A 17,985-nucleotide genomic window follows, 5' to 3' on the forward strand; every position below is an offset into this window, starting at 1 on the left:
CTGCTCCTTGTCTGTCTGCCGTAGTTGGGGGTGGGGGTCGGGGCCTTCCGGTGCCCGGTGGGAGGCAGTTGGGTATCCGTTAGTCGGGTGTTTGGGTCCGGTGCCTGGGTGGGGCTGGTGTGCTGTGGGGTCCTCAGGTAGGGGGTACTGGGCCCTTGGCAATGGCGGCCGTGTTCCTTGGGTGGTGCCTCCCTGGGCCCGGCAGCCCTCTCTCCACGTAGGGAAAGGGATCCCTGATCGCTCTGGCAAGACCAAGAGCTGGGGATCACATCACATCTGAGCCACGGGCTGTTTGTATCCCTGTGGTGTGGGTTCTGGTCCCTGCCCCTTAGCGCTGGGCCTCGCCAAATTTCCAACTGTGGGCGAGCCTGGTTGGGCCATGTTTAGAACACTTCTTGTGAACCCCCTCTTCCCCTGGGTGTCCTCCTCCTGGGGGGGGGGATGGCTGACCCCTGCTTTCTCCTGGACCAACCGTGGGCCGGGTGGGTGGCTGCCTGGAGGGCGGGGTGGGCCTCCCTTGGGGGGCCCTGGCTCGTACCTGGGGTTGGGGTGGGGGGATGTCCAGAACTCCTGGGTGGTGGTGGAGTGCTCGTCTAGGGCTGTGGGCTCTCTTCTGGGGTAAGGCCCCGCGTTGGGCCCTCCCGGCACGGCGGGGAGGCTGCTCTCCTGGTTGGGCTGGGGCTTGCAATGTATGTCCCCCTACGCCTCCCTGCTCTCTGGCTTTGGGGGCCCCTGTGGCGGTCCTGTTGGCCCTGGCCTGGGTGAAGGATGTGAACACCCAGGGGACGGTTTTTCTGTATCTACAACCGTACCGGCGTTGCAGGGTACCGCTGCTGCTGTGGCGTGGGTCTTGGTGTGGGAATGACTGGGCACTGCCCCTCCTTCTTTTTACATTCCATCATCCATTTTACAAGAACACAAACACTCACTTGAGCACAGGTGTTAGCTCACCTTTGCACTAATATTTTGCGCGATTGAATGAAATTTTTCACACTAGTTGGTTTGAATGCATTAGTTGTATTATGTACATGTTGACATGTGAAAATTTTTGGAGCCAACAGGTATGTTTATAACATCTGAGTGTGTATGTAGACAGGCCCCGCCCTTGCTTGCATTACTTCTGAACCTCACCGTAATGAGTATAACCATCCAGAAACTTTTTGCTTAATGCTGCTTCATGGCTTTTACAGCCCCCCCCCCTTTTCTATATTCTCTTACCCCCCCCCCTCTCTACCATCCCTCTCTCCTCTTCCCTCCTTTCCTTTCCCTCTGATCCAACACGAAAGATTTTCAAATATGACTAAAATGAATAAAGTTGGCCTTGATTACAAAAGGGGCTTATTCAGACATACCTCTGGTTTGTCTGAAGAGTCATAACCCCTGTTGTTAAAGTAAAATATGTCCAACCCAAAAGGCCTTCGGCTCTCATCTGTTTACTCAGCCGATGGACAGGACAAGTTTAAAAAAATAAAAAATTAACTGCAGACTACAAGCCCACGCAATGTAAAAAGAAAACATTACAAAAAGGAACAAAAAAATGTGTATATATATTTATCCTGACGACGAGTGAGCCTTTAATTGATGAATTATGGGGACATTTTTTAACAGTTCTAAACAATATAGTAATCTAATTCAAAGATCCTTCATCCACAGAGCAAATTACAGTAGTGTTTTTTGGATCTCTCAGTTTGAAAATATTAACTTTTTTTGGAAAAGTTTTGCAGTTGTAGATTTCCTTTAAAATCTGCTACAAATAGAGGAATCGTTTAAAAACCACTAACATTTTATCCTGCAGACTGACTTTACTTTACCTAAATGTAGGGCTGGACAATGAAAAAGTATGTTTACCTCCATAGTCCATTGGACTGCTGATCTCAAATAACTCTTTTTTCTTCCTTTTTTTAAAATAATACATTTCTAAATAATAAATATTTTTTGAATTTTGATTTAAAAGATTGAATGGATTACTGTAGAGTTTAAATATTCCGCATGGTTTACTCCTTTTTAGAAACCTGTAAAGAAATACATTAAAATATGGTCAACAAAATGGTATAGGAGTCTTTTCCTTTTAATTAATGTGTTTTATATCATAGTCCTGGTGACTACTCGATTCTGATTTTCTGCTGGGTACGGATTAAAGTGAAGCAGAGCGGAGGACAGTTACTTTCGCAAAGTGCGTTCATTTCTGATAATGCACACTTCGAAGGCCAACGTACAAAACTTAAAAGAAATAAATATTCAACTTACAAAAGAAATAAATGTTCAATAAGTTTTTAGTTCTTTATTCTTGTTGTTTTTTCAGTTGAGATTGCTTTTTTCACAAAAAGCAGACTAGCACTGGTGCAGTGCGGTAATATGACAACGGGCCGCTTAGCTGAACCGGTACCGACCTCGACTGCAGCAGCAAAGAAAAGTGGTATAAATGCTGATTGTCACGATGGGTTGAATAAAGCATCAGTTCAGAGAGGAAGTTCACCTCTTTCTGCTTGTTTTTGTTCAGATGAATAAGAAAAAGTTTGTTTTAAAGAAGCCAGCACAGCGATTTAGAACAGTTAAGTTATGTGACTGGAACTTCTTTTTTAGGTGTGGATTATCACTTTTTAATCCACACCCAGCAACCAATCAGAATCAAGTATTCACCTGGACCATGGTATGATTTCTGATAATTCACACTTCGTTGGCCATTATCTCATAGTCATATTAAAACAGGTTTTGGTCCTCTTTTGAATACAAGAATTTAATGTAATATTCAGAAAGATAAGTGCAGCTGCAGTTAAGATGACTTCAAACAAAATCTCAGCCATTTACTTAACAGAATTTTCATCAAACCTTTGATGAATTTTTGATTAAACAAACCATGGTAAACTGTTATTTTGCACTGTTTTATTAATGTGAATAGTTTGAAGATAAATGTGTAACTTAAGTTAAAGGTAGGTATCATGAGGGAAGACCCAGACATAAAGCTGACATTGATCCAGTGCTCAGCTGAAATGAATCCAGCGGCTATATAGGGGTGGACTGGTCTTGGAAAGGATCTGGAATAAAGCTGGACTACATCTGGACAAAGTACAAGCTGATTTCAGCTGAGTCAGATGGTCAGATGTTGAATCAAAGCTGGTCCAGATGAGAAAAAAATTCTTCACTGGTGTGTGATGCAGAGATTTGCTTTAGTTGAGCCCACACAGTTGTTAGCAGGGAGACAAGACTTCAATAAAACAGCCCCAAAGCTGAAAAAGGGTTTGTGCCTGAGCCAGGTGATTTTCATATCAAGGATAGTGCATTTGTATTCTTTGTCTCTACCTTTAGGTGTCCATCAATAACAACAATAAAGGTCACGCAAGGTGATGGCATCTATTTAAGATCATTAGAGCAAAATAATGAAGATGGTTTTAATGAATAAAATGATTGTATTTTATAATGGTAAACATTTTGTTATAATGAGACTGTCATCTTTTTTATTAAATTCTCTTTTGAAAAAAGAGTTCCCACATTCATTTTTTGCTGGTACAGCTTACTTCTTTTTATTCCCTATCTTATTGGATAAACTAACATATATAAAGTATTACATTATTATAATAATTAAGATGACTGCAGAATTTCATAACGGCATCATAGAGCTCGAAGAAGCAATCCTGCCAACAATTTGAATCTCCTTGTTTATAAAAGGAACACAGTGGAATTAGACAGACAGGCAGTTGAACCTTTAGGTGCTGACATTGTCATCTATTATCCCTAAATCTTATTTTTTAGAAATGATTTTATTTCTTCACTGAAACATATCCATAGATTATGGATATTCTTTAAAAATAGTAAATAAACCCCAAAGTAACCATAAGTAACATATGCCAGCATGCTTTGCCTTCAGCTGGTGGGATCAGTGGTTGTTTGCAGCTTAATTTTCTTCTGGGAGATTATGTGTGCTTGCTTTGACACCCAAACAAATACTGCAAAACTCCAAAAGAGTATGCCACTAGGAGGGCAAGTAAATAAATTGGGGAAAATCTTGACAGCTTATTACACTATGTGGGTTAAGAAGGCGAACGTTCCAGTAATCCATTATTTACAGTTTGTTTTGGACTTCAAATTTGCTGTATTCAAAAGAAAGTCATTACTTGTTCCATAAAAAAAGCAATACATTTATATTTTTAAAGTACAGCAACTTTAACAAAACACGGATATTACCTGTCATCAGTTGTGTATGAAGCCATGGCGTGCTTAAGCGACTGGAACACTGCTAAGAAAAGTTTGATTATAAAATGTGATGTTGAGAGATCAAAAGCAAAGCAAGAATACGGATGAACAAAGGAAAGTGAAAAAAACGGGTAAACGCAGAGCAAAAACACCTCAACTGCAATCATCTAAAGTGGAAAAAAATGCTGTGAAAGAAAGAAAATGCTTTTTACAGCCTAAATGACAAAGAGCTTGCTATCTAATTAGAATAGTGGAGGAGCTCAGACATATTTAGATGCTGACAGCTCTGACAGTTCATTCCCTGAAATTATGTGCAGTTTCTTTGTAAGAAAACAACCAGGTCCTTACAAAATAATATTTTTCTGTGGTTAATTCAATGAAAAATGCTGAAATGGGTTTATTCTACTTTAATGTACAAACAACCAAGTGCATCACAGCAGAAAACGCATGTGATGGCAGCAAAAAAATGATCAAGCCATCATTACAGTCCAATGTGTAGACACACTTTAAATTTTGCTAAGGCATCTGACCATGCACTTCAACTGAAAGTCCCCTCCCCTGAGTCCTGAGACATTACTTTGTTTCTCACAAACGTTCACCCATTTCCACACAGACATACTCATCCACACACTATTGTTGGTTTGAGCTTTTCATCATTGTTTAATGTATATGTAAATTTTTTAATAATATTCATAAACCAGCCATTGTCGTTTTTGTTTTCACACGTGATGATCAGGACAACTACCTGCCTGCAGTGTTGAGATTGATAAATCGTATTACTCTTCTTAATCAATTTTCAGGTCAAGATTGATAAATTATCATAATGTGTAACAATTTCCTTCCAATTAAAAAAGATGGTGCCCCTTTGAGAAAAGTTATTAAGTTTAAACTTTTTTTAATTTAAGAGCATATATTATTAATATCATAGCTATATTTGAGTTTTTATTTGACACATGGTAAGGCCACAGAGATGGTCTCAATAAAACTATGTGTAGCCTCCACAGGTCGGACACTAAAGTGGTGGACAGTTAACGTATCTTTCACCTCAGCCACAAACTGGACTGGGCTTACAATACCAGTGTTATATATAAGAAGGGCCAACGTCACTTTTATTTTATGATGAAACTGCGATCCTTTAAAGTTTGTGGGCTCCGGCTTAGTACCTTCTATGACTTATGTAGTGGCCTCAGCTCGCCAGTTCTGAATGGTTTGGTGGGATTTAAAACAGATTTGAAACAGTTTAAAGAAGTTGGTGAGGATCTGTCCTGGGCTGCTGACTGGATGAGGACGTATCGTCCTTCATGGACGATACGTCTCCCCACATTCAATAGTGACGGATCTGTACAATTACTTTAATGGCAGATTACACCCAAAGTGTAATATTTTGCATGTCTTTTGTTTCCACAACATGTGAGCCTGATTTTGATTTGATTTCCTTTTATTTTCAAACAGAAAATACAATTGTTTAAAAAAAAAGAGTGGGTAGAAGAAAAAACATATACCAAGGTCCGGGTGAATACTCAATTCTGATTAACTGCAGGGTGTATATTAATAAGTGATAATGGATAGTGCTTATAAAGCTTGATGAAGAGTAAATATGCGTTGATATATAATTGTATTGTTGATAAATGAAAGAAATAGCTTGACAATCAGAGTAAATGGTGAATATTTCTTGCAATAGAAGTAATCTAGGAAAATACTTGTTTCTTTGAAAAACAAATTGCTTCATCATCTGGACAAAAAACAAGAAGTAAGAGGTGCACTTTCCCTCCGAGATTACGCTTTGTACCACTTAACATCATTTTAGCATATATATCATTGTTGTCCACTGTGGCAGAGCAGGTCAAAGCAGGCTCAGTAGCCTTTACCTTGACAAAGTGTCACATCATTAATGAAATAATCCGCTTCTTGTGAAAACAATTTAAACCTAAAACATAACAAGATTAAAGTACTAATAATTGATTTAATATGTATTTCTTTCACATGTGACCATGGTATAATCAAGATAATGCGCTTCAAGCAGAGACAACCGTCTGACGTTCACACATAAGTTTCTGATAATGAACACCTTGTTGGGCTTTATCCCTTACTTAAGTCCCACACCAATTTACTTCATGATGACTGATTTCAGTAAATTTTAAAAAACTATATATTTGTAGATTATGCATAACTTTTAAACCCTTTTTTAACACTTAACATTTCAATACACAGTACATACAGTAAATAGATTAACATTTGAATAAAAAAATGAAAAGTATGTTCACTTATTCTACTTTCATTTTAGGTCTTTGGCCATCATTTTCTGTATGTGTAACGGATGTCTGTGGTGGTTTCTGTAGGTTCCACATATTGATTCTGCTCAAGAAATTAAATTACAGTTTTTGTGTTTTCTTTTAGTATTTGGGAAAGAAAGGTCTATGACCTGTTGACAAATGGTATGCTTTGTTTGCCCAGGTGTGATAACCAGTCTTATCTCTGGTGCAGACTACACTGACAAGCAGGCACAAGTCTGCCTAAAAACTGAGGGATTCCATTAACCAAAAACATTGACATTCTATTTAGGAAACTAAAGAGCAGAATAAGTGAATGGTGTTCGTTTTAAGGGAAGAAAACTTACCTTGCAAACATGAGGAAGACAAAAATTGAAGAAAAAAAATGTCTCTTCGACAACTATGAAGAAGTGTGTTATGTCACTAATCCAAGAAAAAGGAAGAAAAATGGTAACATGAAGAATTTAGAAACCAGGAAGGTTAAAAATGGCACCACACCCCAGTGTTTCTGGTGGAGCGAGTCACAAAGCAAAAAACAGACTAATATACACCAAAGACTTACAGAAAGTGTTGCAATGTGTGAATGAATTCACATAAACACTCGGGCTTTTAGCATTAACATTTTAACAAAATACAACACGAAACTACAACAACTAATCAAATGGAAAATTATCAAACAGCAGTTAACAACAGAGGAAGCCAACCAGGAACTAAACCACAGAAGCACACATAAGAAGGGTGAAACCACAGGGCTAGAAAATTAACTAAACCAGAGAGAAACTTTGAAGCCTTGGCAGAATGCAGAGGCAAGCTAAGGATCAGATTCCACCCAATAATTCAACCACCACTGAAGCAGGAGTTTTAGGGAGATTTTAAACCTTCCTCCCAACCTGGTAATTGGTGGAGTAGAAAGCCTTAATCAGCTCTGCAAGGGGCGGAGTCAGCAGCAAAGGTGAAGCTAGACCAAAGTGAATACTGCAGATGCTTTTTAGACATCAAATGTTAAATCAAATCAGATTTTCCAGCTTTCCAAGGTGTGAAGGTACACTAAGAAACCAGATAAAGTAAAAACCCAAATCTTGAAAGCTAGTGGTCAGATTTAGGATGACAGCAAACTGCTCACTAACTGGTTTACAAATTTAAAACTTTCTTTGGGTCACCTGTGTGCCCCATACAGAATTGCCTATCTTTCACCCATAGACAGCCCATATTCACCTGTAAGAGCAGTTGTGACGTGAGGCATGCAGAGCTCGATGCTGTCAGGATCCTGGTCACCTCCCACACCTACCGGTTTACAATCTGCTCACCTGCACCCTTTATCTGGACTCCAACACCCTTCAGCCAACGTCAGTCCGTCTGCTTTCTGCGGTAAACTGACCCATACTACGCTCTCAGGCCAAGCTTTATGCCAAGTACTACGTTACCATCTGCACGCTGACCCATTTTGTGTTTCCACAGGAAACCAACCCAGGCTCCAACTCAAATCAGTCATTACAGCTTCCACCAGACCTGCAGCTCACCCGCTTCATCGCCCACCCAAGCTACGTGAATTGCAGTCCAGAACCCTCCACCACTACTAGCAATGAATAAACCGTTTTCAACTTACTACAGTCTGTGTCCTGCTTCAGGGTTCATCCCGTCAAACATATTAGGTGCTGCTTCATGTTGCACCCTACTCTGAAATTGAATAGGATTTTTGCAAAATTTGAAAAAAAAAGCACATTTGGGAATAAAAAAGGATAAGTGTCATACACACATGTAAATAGCTACATTTAAAAAAATATGTCAGAAGGGTAGAAAAAAAAAAGTGAATCATGTTTTTCTTCCAACACCATTCAAGTTAACTTTTATGTCTTATCTGATCTATTTACCAGACTTGTTTGTTATAATTATTCTTAGCAGAACTCAAAAATGTCTAAAAAGGTTTCAAATGTATGTGGAAAAAAACGCATAGAATAATATACTTTGTTTCTGTAATGACTGTGTTTTGATAGGTTAACAAAGCTGTGGATTTTTCCTGAGAATACATGATCAACAGAATCTGCACTGCAGCCAAACCTGCTAAAGGCTTAAAGCTCTTGAAAACAAAAATGTGAATATTTTCTGCATCCTTCTTTCCTATTCCACTGCCCTCTAGCATATAATGCAATTATATCTGTTCTTTCTTCCTCTTTTCCCACACCTTTCTGCAAATTTGTCTCAGATTAAGGCAGGGAAATTCTCTGAAGTGCAGAGGAGTCTGGCTGGAGATGTGACAAACCAAGGTTTGGACTGCCTCTCTCTCATATTTGTCCCATGATTCTGAAATTATTGGATTTATTCTTTCAAATTGTGTCTTTCTTGTGCTCACAATGGCTTCATGTGACAGACCTTTTCATTCTTTTTGACATATATTATACTCAAAATGCTTACAAATGTGCTGTAGCTTTAAAACAAATGTGAGAGAGATGACAACAAAAGCTGCTGTCAGACAGAATAAAGACAGACAACAGCCTAATAGCCTTTTATATTTATTTTAAGGAAAAATTGAATTTGGTAAATTTACGTTTACACACATGGATAAAACTGTTAAGTTATATTATATTTATCTTAATCTTCTTCTTTCTCTTTCGGCTTTTCCCATCAGGGGTCGCCACAGCGAACAAGTCGCATGGTAAACTTGGCAATGTTTTATGCCGGATGCCCTTCCTGACGCAACCTTCCCAAAGCAACCGGGCTTGGGACCGGCACAGAAGTAGAGAAGGGAACAGGGAGCAGCCCGAAGTCGAACCCTGGTTTCACGGATGGAAGGCGCCGCAAACCAGCACGAGCTAAACCGGCTCCCATATTATATTTATCTTAATAAAAAAATAAAAAAACACAAGACTACAATGGTCACTGTCTAAGAAAAAAAGCATTCAACACAACAGGGTTAGACAAAATTTATAGCATCCCTTATCCTTTTTTTATAACCTTTTAAAGCAATCATTGGAATGAGTTCATGTGACTTTTTATGTGACTTCTGCACCTGTAAACAGGTATTTTGGTTCAGCCCACCTGACCAAACTTCTCCCATTTTGAAGAGGTTTTTTTTTTTTGAGTTTTTTTTACACAAAACCACAGGATTTTGTTAGGCTGCTTCACAATACTCTGAGACCAACCTCTCTAGCACTAGGCAACACATTTCTGTCCAGAATGCTTCAATGCTCTTGAGATTTCATTGAACCGCCACAGTCTCAACACACTGTGTCAGATGCAGCAAAGCCGCCCCAGAACATAAGGACAATGCAAAAGAAATTCTGATTTCTTCAGACTTTGAACTATGTTTGGTCACTACTTCATCCGTATTAAAGCAGGCCACTTGCACATCTAAGTGAGACCATCTTGAGTGAAGAGGTGAGGTCTCATTAAAAGGGACGCTCACATGAAAAGACACATCAAAATAGCTGCAATTCTTCTGTTTCTTATTATTCTCTCAAATGTTCTAAAACATGCAAAGTTAGAATGCAAAATGTGACTTTATTATACTTTCAGCAATATGGTATAAGGCAATGTAACTACCGTACACAATAAAATAATCAATATAGACACTTTTTGTTCTGAAACCCAATACCATAACATTCTGTAACTGTTTTAGTATGTCACATTAAATGTTTGAAACATTCAAGAACATGACTAGATTAAATATTTATGAACTTTTACAACTTGTAATGGAGGGAGAGCGGTAAAATTGTCACAGTTGTTAAGTTTTAGTGAAATCCCAGCTGCTCCCCATGGCTGGACACAGCTTAATACGGATGGAAAGGACACAGCGATAGGGGCTAAGATTATGCAATTTTTTTTTTCCAAAACATCCAAATTTGGTAATTGCACCATGGCAGATCAATGTGTCCATATGTTCCCAGTGAGTGGTTTGAAGAATCTCGGTACCAAATTTCATTTACCCTCAAATCAGCAGTTGAAAAGCAAGGAAAAGAAAAAGCACAGAATAGAAGAAAAATGAGACTTCTATCAAACATTTTCTCATGGGATGGCTACTGGACCATGAAAAAGAGAATAAACGTTATTCACCTAGTTTAAAAAGAATTAAAATAATGTATTTAGGTTAATCAAAGAAAAAAATCACTGTGTAAGATTTATCTTATTAGATGAGACAATAAAAGCCTTACTCTTCATTGCGTGAACAGTTAAGTGGGTTCATGCTATATCACCAATACACTCTCAAAGCCTTTTCACTCAATAGATTTAAGCAGTAAACATTTCTAAACAGTTAGTCATAATGAAATGATCTCATGTCATCTTTTTTAAGATGTATAAAATTAAAAAGAATGTGAAAATAAGGAATGCCTTTTTTGCAGAGAAAACGGAGCTAGAGATTTTAAGACACAATGCAAAATGGTAAATCAACCTCAAGAGTGAGAAGAAAAAAAATGTATAAAGATGTTATACCTAATAAACAACATCTTAAAGCTTTAAAGTTCCACCCCAATCCTCTTGGAGTGGTCTTTTAATTATGATTATGCCATTTTTCGCCAAAACAAAAAAATAAAAAAACTGTGTCGTTTTCTAGGACTTAGTTTCTGCAGACTTGCAGTAGTCCGTTGTAAATTCACCTCTGAGTTGTTGGCGGGACTGGCCCCTTCTCGTTTTCTATTTGTTTTTGTGCTCACCTTCTAGCTTACAGCCCCTCACAACCCCAAACTAACATTAGGCCCTACCAGGCTACAAAAATGGTAAGCAAAATTGGAGCTATTCAGCTTTACAGGTTTTGAGCCAGATGTCAGCTCAGACAAGAAAAATAAAGACATTCGTGGATCTATTTGTCTGCCAGCAGATGCATCAGAATGGAGCGGAGCAGGGAGTTGTGGCTTGTCATAGTAGCTTGTGTGAAAACATGATTTCCATCATAGTGAGTCTCTAACACAATTTCATCGGGCTATATAAACCATTTTAGTATAGGTTTATTTCTCTGATCTTGAAGAAAAATGGAGACTACATGACTCTCACTATAACTTTTTAACAGTTTCTTGGTGAGAAGAAATGAACATGTTTTTCTTTCATGTTTCTAGTATGGAGTTTCATGGTGGAGTAAATATGTTACTTGTATGACCTTAAAAAGTTATTATCAAAGGAATAGTTTTTACCTGTAATAAAATATTGCTTTCTGACACTGTTGTAGTCCACAAACCTTTCTTTTAAATATTGCTGACTAATGTGAATAGGCATTTACTGAATTAGCGTTTATTAAAATGTAGCTTTAATAAAACTGGCCTTCTTTTGAATTTATTACAGCTGTTTCAGCTTTTTAGTGCTTGTTCATGAACTGCAGATGTAGTGCTTCACTGTACATGAATAAAGTCTACGGTTAAAAGGTCATTATCATCAATCGTGGTTAAGGGGCAGTACTGCATAGGAGGATGGTAAAACTCAGTTTAAAGAGGAAAGACGGTGGTGCAGGAGATTAGAATTTAGGTCATTTTTGATTTAGATGAATGGACATCATAGAGAACAACATTAGTTTCTTATTTCAACCAAATTCATTTTATTATAATCTAAGCATTCAAATATACACTCATTGTTAATGGTCTTTGTGTAGTTTTAAAAAAAATATATTTTTATTGCAAAGGTCACTGAAGTGTATTGACCATCTGAGCAAATGTAAGTTGTTGTCATGCCTAACTTAATCCTCAAATCTGAAGATCCTTAGAAACTTAAATTAGTCACATCCTAGTTGCAAAGGTTTTAGTTTATGTTCGTATACACGATGCTGCATAAGTTGCTTAGGTCAGGAGCAAATTTACTAATGTTCTGAAGGCTGTGTCATACATTTAGAGAACTGACCCTGTGAAAACCAAGACTGTCAACATGGCCCTCGGAGGCCCATTAAGAGCATGCAAACATGGATCAGTCTATATAGTATTTTTGTTGGAGCACGGAGGATGAAGGTCAGCAGATCAAAGCCTTTTGGCTGATGTTCCTTGGTCTCTGATGAGCCCTCTTGGGTTTCATTGATTACCCAATGAGAGACTGGAGCAACGACATTGAACAGATAAAAACAAAGTGACTCGCCTTGCTTCAGAAAGCCAAAAGTTATTTTCCTTTCAGCTGCCCCATGAGATCTTGGGTTCTTTTCAGCAGCATGCCACTTAATCTGACTTTGAGTGCTGTCAGTGATCCTAACATTTGGGAATGTTGTACCATTCCTCTGATAAATCTTAATAAACCACATTAGGAATGGAAAGCGTACTTATTGTGGGTGAAGGTTGAAAATACAGATTTATTACTAAAAGAACAAATTATTTTTGTCTTTCTCAGAATACATATAATTCCTTTTTATCACTTTATTTGAGTTTGTCCTAAAAGTCAAGGTCAAAAGAAGTTTCTTCTTTCAAGCTGATGGAGTCAAGTTGTTACATTGTGGAGTGCCACATGCTGCCATATCCTTTACAATGACGGTCCGTGGAAGCTAAAAGAGGAATGGTCAAGTGGAAATGTATTTTTATGACCTGCACCTCAGGAAAAAAACATAGAAAGATTGGGCTTTGTACAATAATAATCCATATGGTATGTGGACAGAAATTGGTTTGAAAACATGAATTATGCTTTGAATCATGTTGAATTGTGTTTATATTGAATACAGAGCAAAACAAAAGTAAATTGAAAGTTTACATAGATCAAGCTCACTCATAATTTATCATTTTTAGAATTCATAATATAAAAAAGTGGAAAAGTGTTTGGGCCACTAACCATTTTTCTCTCCATGATTTTATGTAGTCAATACCATTTTTTTTCATCTTGCTTTAGGACTGGGGTCATAGTCCAAAACAGCAACAAATTCCACAAAATGTGGCTCATTTAATACTTTTTTAATAAACAACATTTCCTAGACTGTTCATTCCTAGCAGGCAGTGTCTCAAAGGTTGAATAACCTGAGCAATAAGACATTTGTGTTAATTTAAAAAAAAAAAAAAATTTCCACTGCTCTACAGCTAAAAAAAAGATAGTGAAAAAGTAAAAACAAAAATTTGAAAATAAAAAAACAAGAATTTGTTGTTGTTTTTTGCATCAAATGTGTCTTTAGTCCTGCAGTATTTTTATTTTCACATAAACATTTTGTCCAACTGCACATTTTGTATATCATCATATGAGGTGCAATACTTAAATAAGATTTTACTGAAATTGCTAATTTAATTTGAGCTCAAGTGCTATAAGACTTAAGTGAAGGTATACCTAAAATGCAGTACTGCACAGCAGTGTCCTCTATTTACACAGACTGACTGGGGATTTAAAATTAATAGTGTGCTTTGATTATGTTTCTAGGTTGCCTCGTGATTCACTGCAGCTGGAGTCTTTTGTGTCGCTTTGTGTTTGCAGGCAGGGGAGGGTACTTTGTTACGATGTGCAGTCCGGACAAGGGTCCGGATTGCACAATTCGGCTGCTCTGCATGAGTGAGCTGCCGGACTCAGGAGAACCGTGTCTCCCAGGAGAACCGTGTCTCCCAGGAAAATCGTGTCTCTGAGCAGAGGAGCGGCTTTGGGACGGTGTGTGCCTAGCGGAGGCGGCTTTTGAATGAACAGTCCTGAGAAACCGTGCAAACAATCGTGTGATTTTGTGTTTCCGGTTGGGTCCAGACAAAGTAAAGGCTGATGTCATTCCAGTTTAAATTCATCCACGACTAAATGTTAAGGGCACGTACTAACCCTTCTTGCGGGTCCGTTCAGCCAAGAATAAAGCACTGGCTGCACGGATTTAAAAAACTATAAGCGAACACACTTAATAATAATCATAACAATAATAAAAGCCTGTTTAGAAGATCATCTCGCTCTATGTCGGAGCTTTTTTTGTTTACAACAGAACTAATAACTTCTTTTTCTACAATCATAGTAGTAGGTTTTAGGTTTTAGACATATTTCTTCTTTTACGGTTTTACTCTAATTTGTCCGGGCAAATCACTATCTGACACATCATCAGACCAACGTAAAGCCAATCAACTACTATGACATTATCGTTAGTCGCAGGCCCCTGAACACTTATTTCAGGCCGAACAGTTTTGGTACCTACACTCCGTCACACAGCCACTATCTACTTTTGGCACATATTGGACGGATATAAATTTGTCATACAAAGATATGTGGAAAAAGCGAGAAAAGATTTGGTCTTTATGAGAATTTTTCCCAGATTCATCACGAATGGACCATGTGAAAACCACAGAAGAAAAAAAGTAAACCACGCATAGAACATGTTAATCAACATAGAACATGAACTGAGAGTATTTATGGGCTGTTTATGTGTCGTATACATGATATAACATTTTTACATCGGTAGTACATGCATGACATACATGGAATGAAAGTGGAAAGCCATACATTTGCATATACATCTCGCAAAAATGCACAATTGCATGAGATTTATATATTAATTGCATATAAACCACGTAAAATGTGTAAACAGTTTAATTCTCAAACGACCCAAAATTTTGAATAGCTTAAAACCGAATTCACGTAAAGACCTATCAGCTGAAACCCTCGACGGACATCTGTGCACATCGATGAATGACGAACGCAAGAAACACTTACGATTCAAATCAAATAAAATCAAACTTTATTTATAAAAAAAGCGCTTCTCATGCATTTCGTGCAGCTCAAAGTGCTTTAACATTAAAAACAGAAAACACACAATATTACAGTAAAAACCCAACCCACCCTTCACCCTTCCCACTCCCCTCCGTTAAAACATATAACCCATGGCCCCCACGTACAAAGAATAATGACTATGTAACTTTAAATAAATAAATAATTAAGCAAACAAGCAAACAAGTAAGGCTTGGCTCTGCTGTGAGGAAACAGTATTTGGGAATTCTTTCATACCAGCAGCCAGCCCGGCCATGGGAGCATCGCCACAGCGCCCACCCAAACTGGGACAACACTGGGGTCCACTTCACAGCCGTGAAGCTGCAAAGTGCAGCAACAACCGCTGCCCTGGCAGAAAAGATCCCCACAAGAAACACTGGGGATAAAATCACGATAAGATACTAAAATTAAAGACATAATAAAATGAAAAACATAAAAATGAGAATAAGATGCATAAAATGAAAATAAATACATAAAATAGCCTATACTAAAACTAATAGAATAAATTACCACTTAAAATCAACTAAAAGCTAAATTAAAAAGGTGGGTATTGAGTCTCTTCTTAAAAACCTCTACAGTCTCTGCGGCCCTGAGGTTCTCCGGCAGGCCGTTCCACAGGCGAGGACCGTAATGGCAGAACAAAGCCTCACCATTAGTTTTGGTCCTCACCTTAGGAACAACTAAGAGGCCAGCAACGGAGGACCTCAGGGTCCGCGAGGGCTCATATTTTAAAATAATATCATTTAAATAAGAAGGCCCGAGACCATAAAAACATTTATAGACCATTAAAAGAATTTTAAAATCAACCCTGAAACGCACAGGGAGCCAATGCAGCATTTTTTTTTTTTACTAATAGCATAGATTGACTAATAGCATGCATGATAGAAGGGTGTATCATGCATGTATCACGAAAGACCGAAATTTCATTTGTGGAAAATGCGCAAAATGTAAGTAGTGGCTGTGTGGCATGGACATTATAGACTCAAGGAGTGGAGCCGGGAGTGACGCGTCTGCTGACTGTGGATCAAGTGACAAAATGGGTAAAAAAAAAAGTATCTTTGGAATACCACTAAAATTTCTAAAGTTAAGGATATATGCGCAATTTGACTAAAATTGCTGAAGTGTAAATATTTTGTGACATCAAATCTTAAACTTCTACACTGGACTTCTGCCACATGATATAAATTAATTGTTGATGGAATGAGAGTAATGAGTAGTAAAGACAAACTTGTGGAAGGATGCATGGAGACAAAGAGTGGAGACTGCATTTTCATACAGGGGCATGTTGATGACTGTGTGTTCCCCCACACTTTTTGCTCCTTTACTGAAACATGAAAATAAGATTTTGACACATCTGGGAGAAGCTGCACTCAGAATGCACAATCCTTTAAATGGGATTAGCATCAAGAACAAAGATGCAACACTTTATCACAGTCTTGGTATGTTTGTGCACGCAAAATGCATTTTTAGGCCACATATGTTCAAATCAACACTGGTTGAAATGAGGCCCTTGGGTGTTCTTTGATATACATAATGAGGATATAGCACTGCACATTTCTAGAGATTGGAGCCTATTCTCAGCATTTTTATCATGAGTATTTTAAATACTAAAGTGACAGTCTGAAATGTTTGAAGTCCAGTGATGTAAGAGATTGACATGCAACAGGACAAATAAAGGTCTAAATTACAAATTGAAATAACTGTTATTTTTGACAGCTATTTTTTTCACACAGAATTGATGTGCAATTATTTTGTATGTTTAACAAGGACTTTTAAGGATATTTAGTGGCTGTGTTCCAGTTTTTATTATGTCAAATAATAAAACAGCAATGTTCTTGCAAAATAATGCAAACTTATTGACTCCTAATTAACTCTTGACTGCTAATTTAATACAAAAGTTCCTCAAGTTAGTTCATACAGTTTTTTTTACCACAGCCACACATGCAGGGAGCCTAAAGCTTTACCTTGTCTGACTTCTGAGACAGCTTTATGTTTCAAGCAAAATGTCATGGAAAGGAAAAATAAAATGAATAGATTTTTAACACTGTATTATGAAAATAAAATACACAAGATTATACACCTCTGCATTTTAATTAGCTAGAATCAAACGCATTTTACTAAATTACATACACTTTTGAAAAACAAGACTCTAAAAATCTATTGTTTGCTTTGTTCTCCCAAACCAGTTACAAACAGTAAAACAACAGGGTTGCAAAGTTTTTCTTATTGCAAAGCATGTACCAAGTGAAGCTCATAGGTTATTTTCACCATGCATAATGAGATTGTTTGATGTATCCTGCTCTAATAGCAGATGCAATCTAATCAGCCTGACTCTATTGCAACTTGGAGCTTTTGATCTGTTTGCCCTTGCATGGCACAGACAGTGTGCCCTCTTTTGAAAAATATCACACAAACTCAAAGTCACACACTATTACTATATTAAATGCCATTCCAAACATTTCCCACAATCTAACAAGAAGAGGCTGCAGAATAATCAGCTTCTTTATTTATGCAGCTGAAATTCACACCTAGATATATTTATTGTCTTCTTTACAAGAAATTTGTATCATATTTAATCATATTTATTTTAAAAAGAAGGACTTCTCCTCAAATTAATAAATTCATAAAATGCTTGTCTTGGCATTCTATAGATTCCGATTCATCATTTACATTTAAAACTAAAACAGAGTTCTGCCTTTTATGCTGCGGGACAAAATAGCTTTACTGTTACCCGTTGAGATAAATCTTAAACATGACAAAAGTACTCTGAAAGGCTCAAGTCTATATTTTTCTTTTCTTTGTTGTAGTTCTTTCTTATTTCTGTTGTAAAACTCCATAAAGACGGGATATATAAAAAAAAAACCTCAATTGGTCTTTTTTTTATCATACCTTATTAAATGAAAAAAAAAGACAT

General features: G+C 37.6%; 1 long non-coding RNA gene across 5 annotated transcripts in view; it reads left to right on the plus strand.

Annotated features, from left to right (window-relative positions):
* LOC110017367 overlaps window positions 1–9,126 on the plus strand; it is a 33,847-nt gene extending 24,721 nt beyond the window's left edge. For 4 of the 5 annotated variants that reach the window (XR_002292736.2, XR_002292738.2, XR_002292737.2 and 1 more), the window contains 5 exons: window positions 7,662–7,829; window positions 7,920–8,113; window positions 8,456–8,553; window positions 8,665–8,725; window positions 9,088–9,126. This is a non-coding gene — a long non-coding RNA (uncharacterized LOC110017367). Of the gene's footprint in view, window positions 1–7,638; window positions 7,830–7,919; window positions 8,114–8,455; window positions 8,554–8,664; window positions 8,726–9,087 lie in introns of all 5 variants that reach the window. The other variant, XR_002292739.2, reaches the window with a different exon arrangement.
* Window positions 9,127–17,985: the final 8,859 nt, after the last annotated feature.

The sequence above is a fragment of the Oryzias latipes genome, chromosome 3, assembly GCF_002234675.1.
Source record: "Oryzias latipes chromosome 3, ASM223467v1".
Lineage (NCBI taxonomy): Eukaryota > Metazoa > Chordata > Actinopteri > Beloniformes > Adrianichthyidae > Oryzias > Oryzias latipes.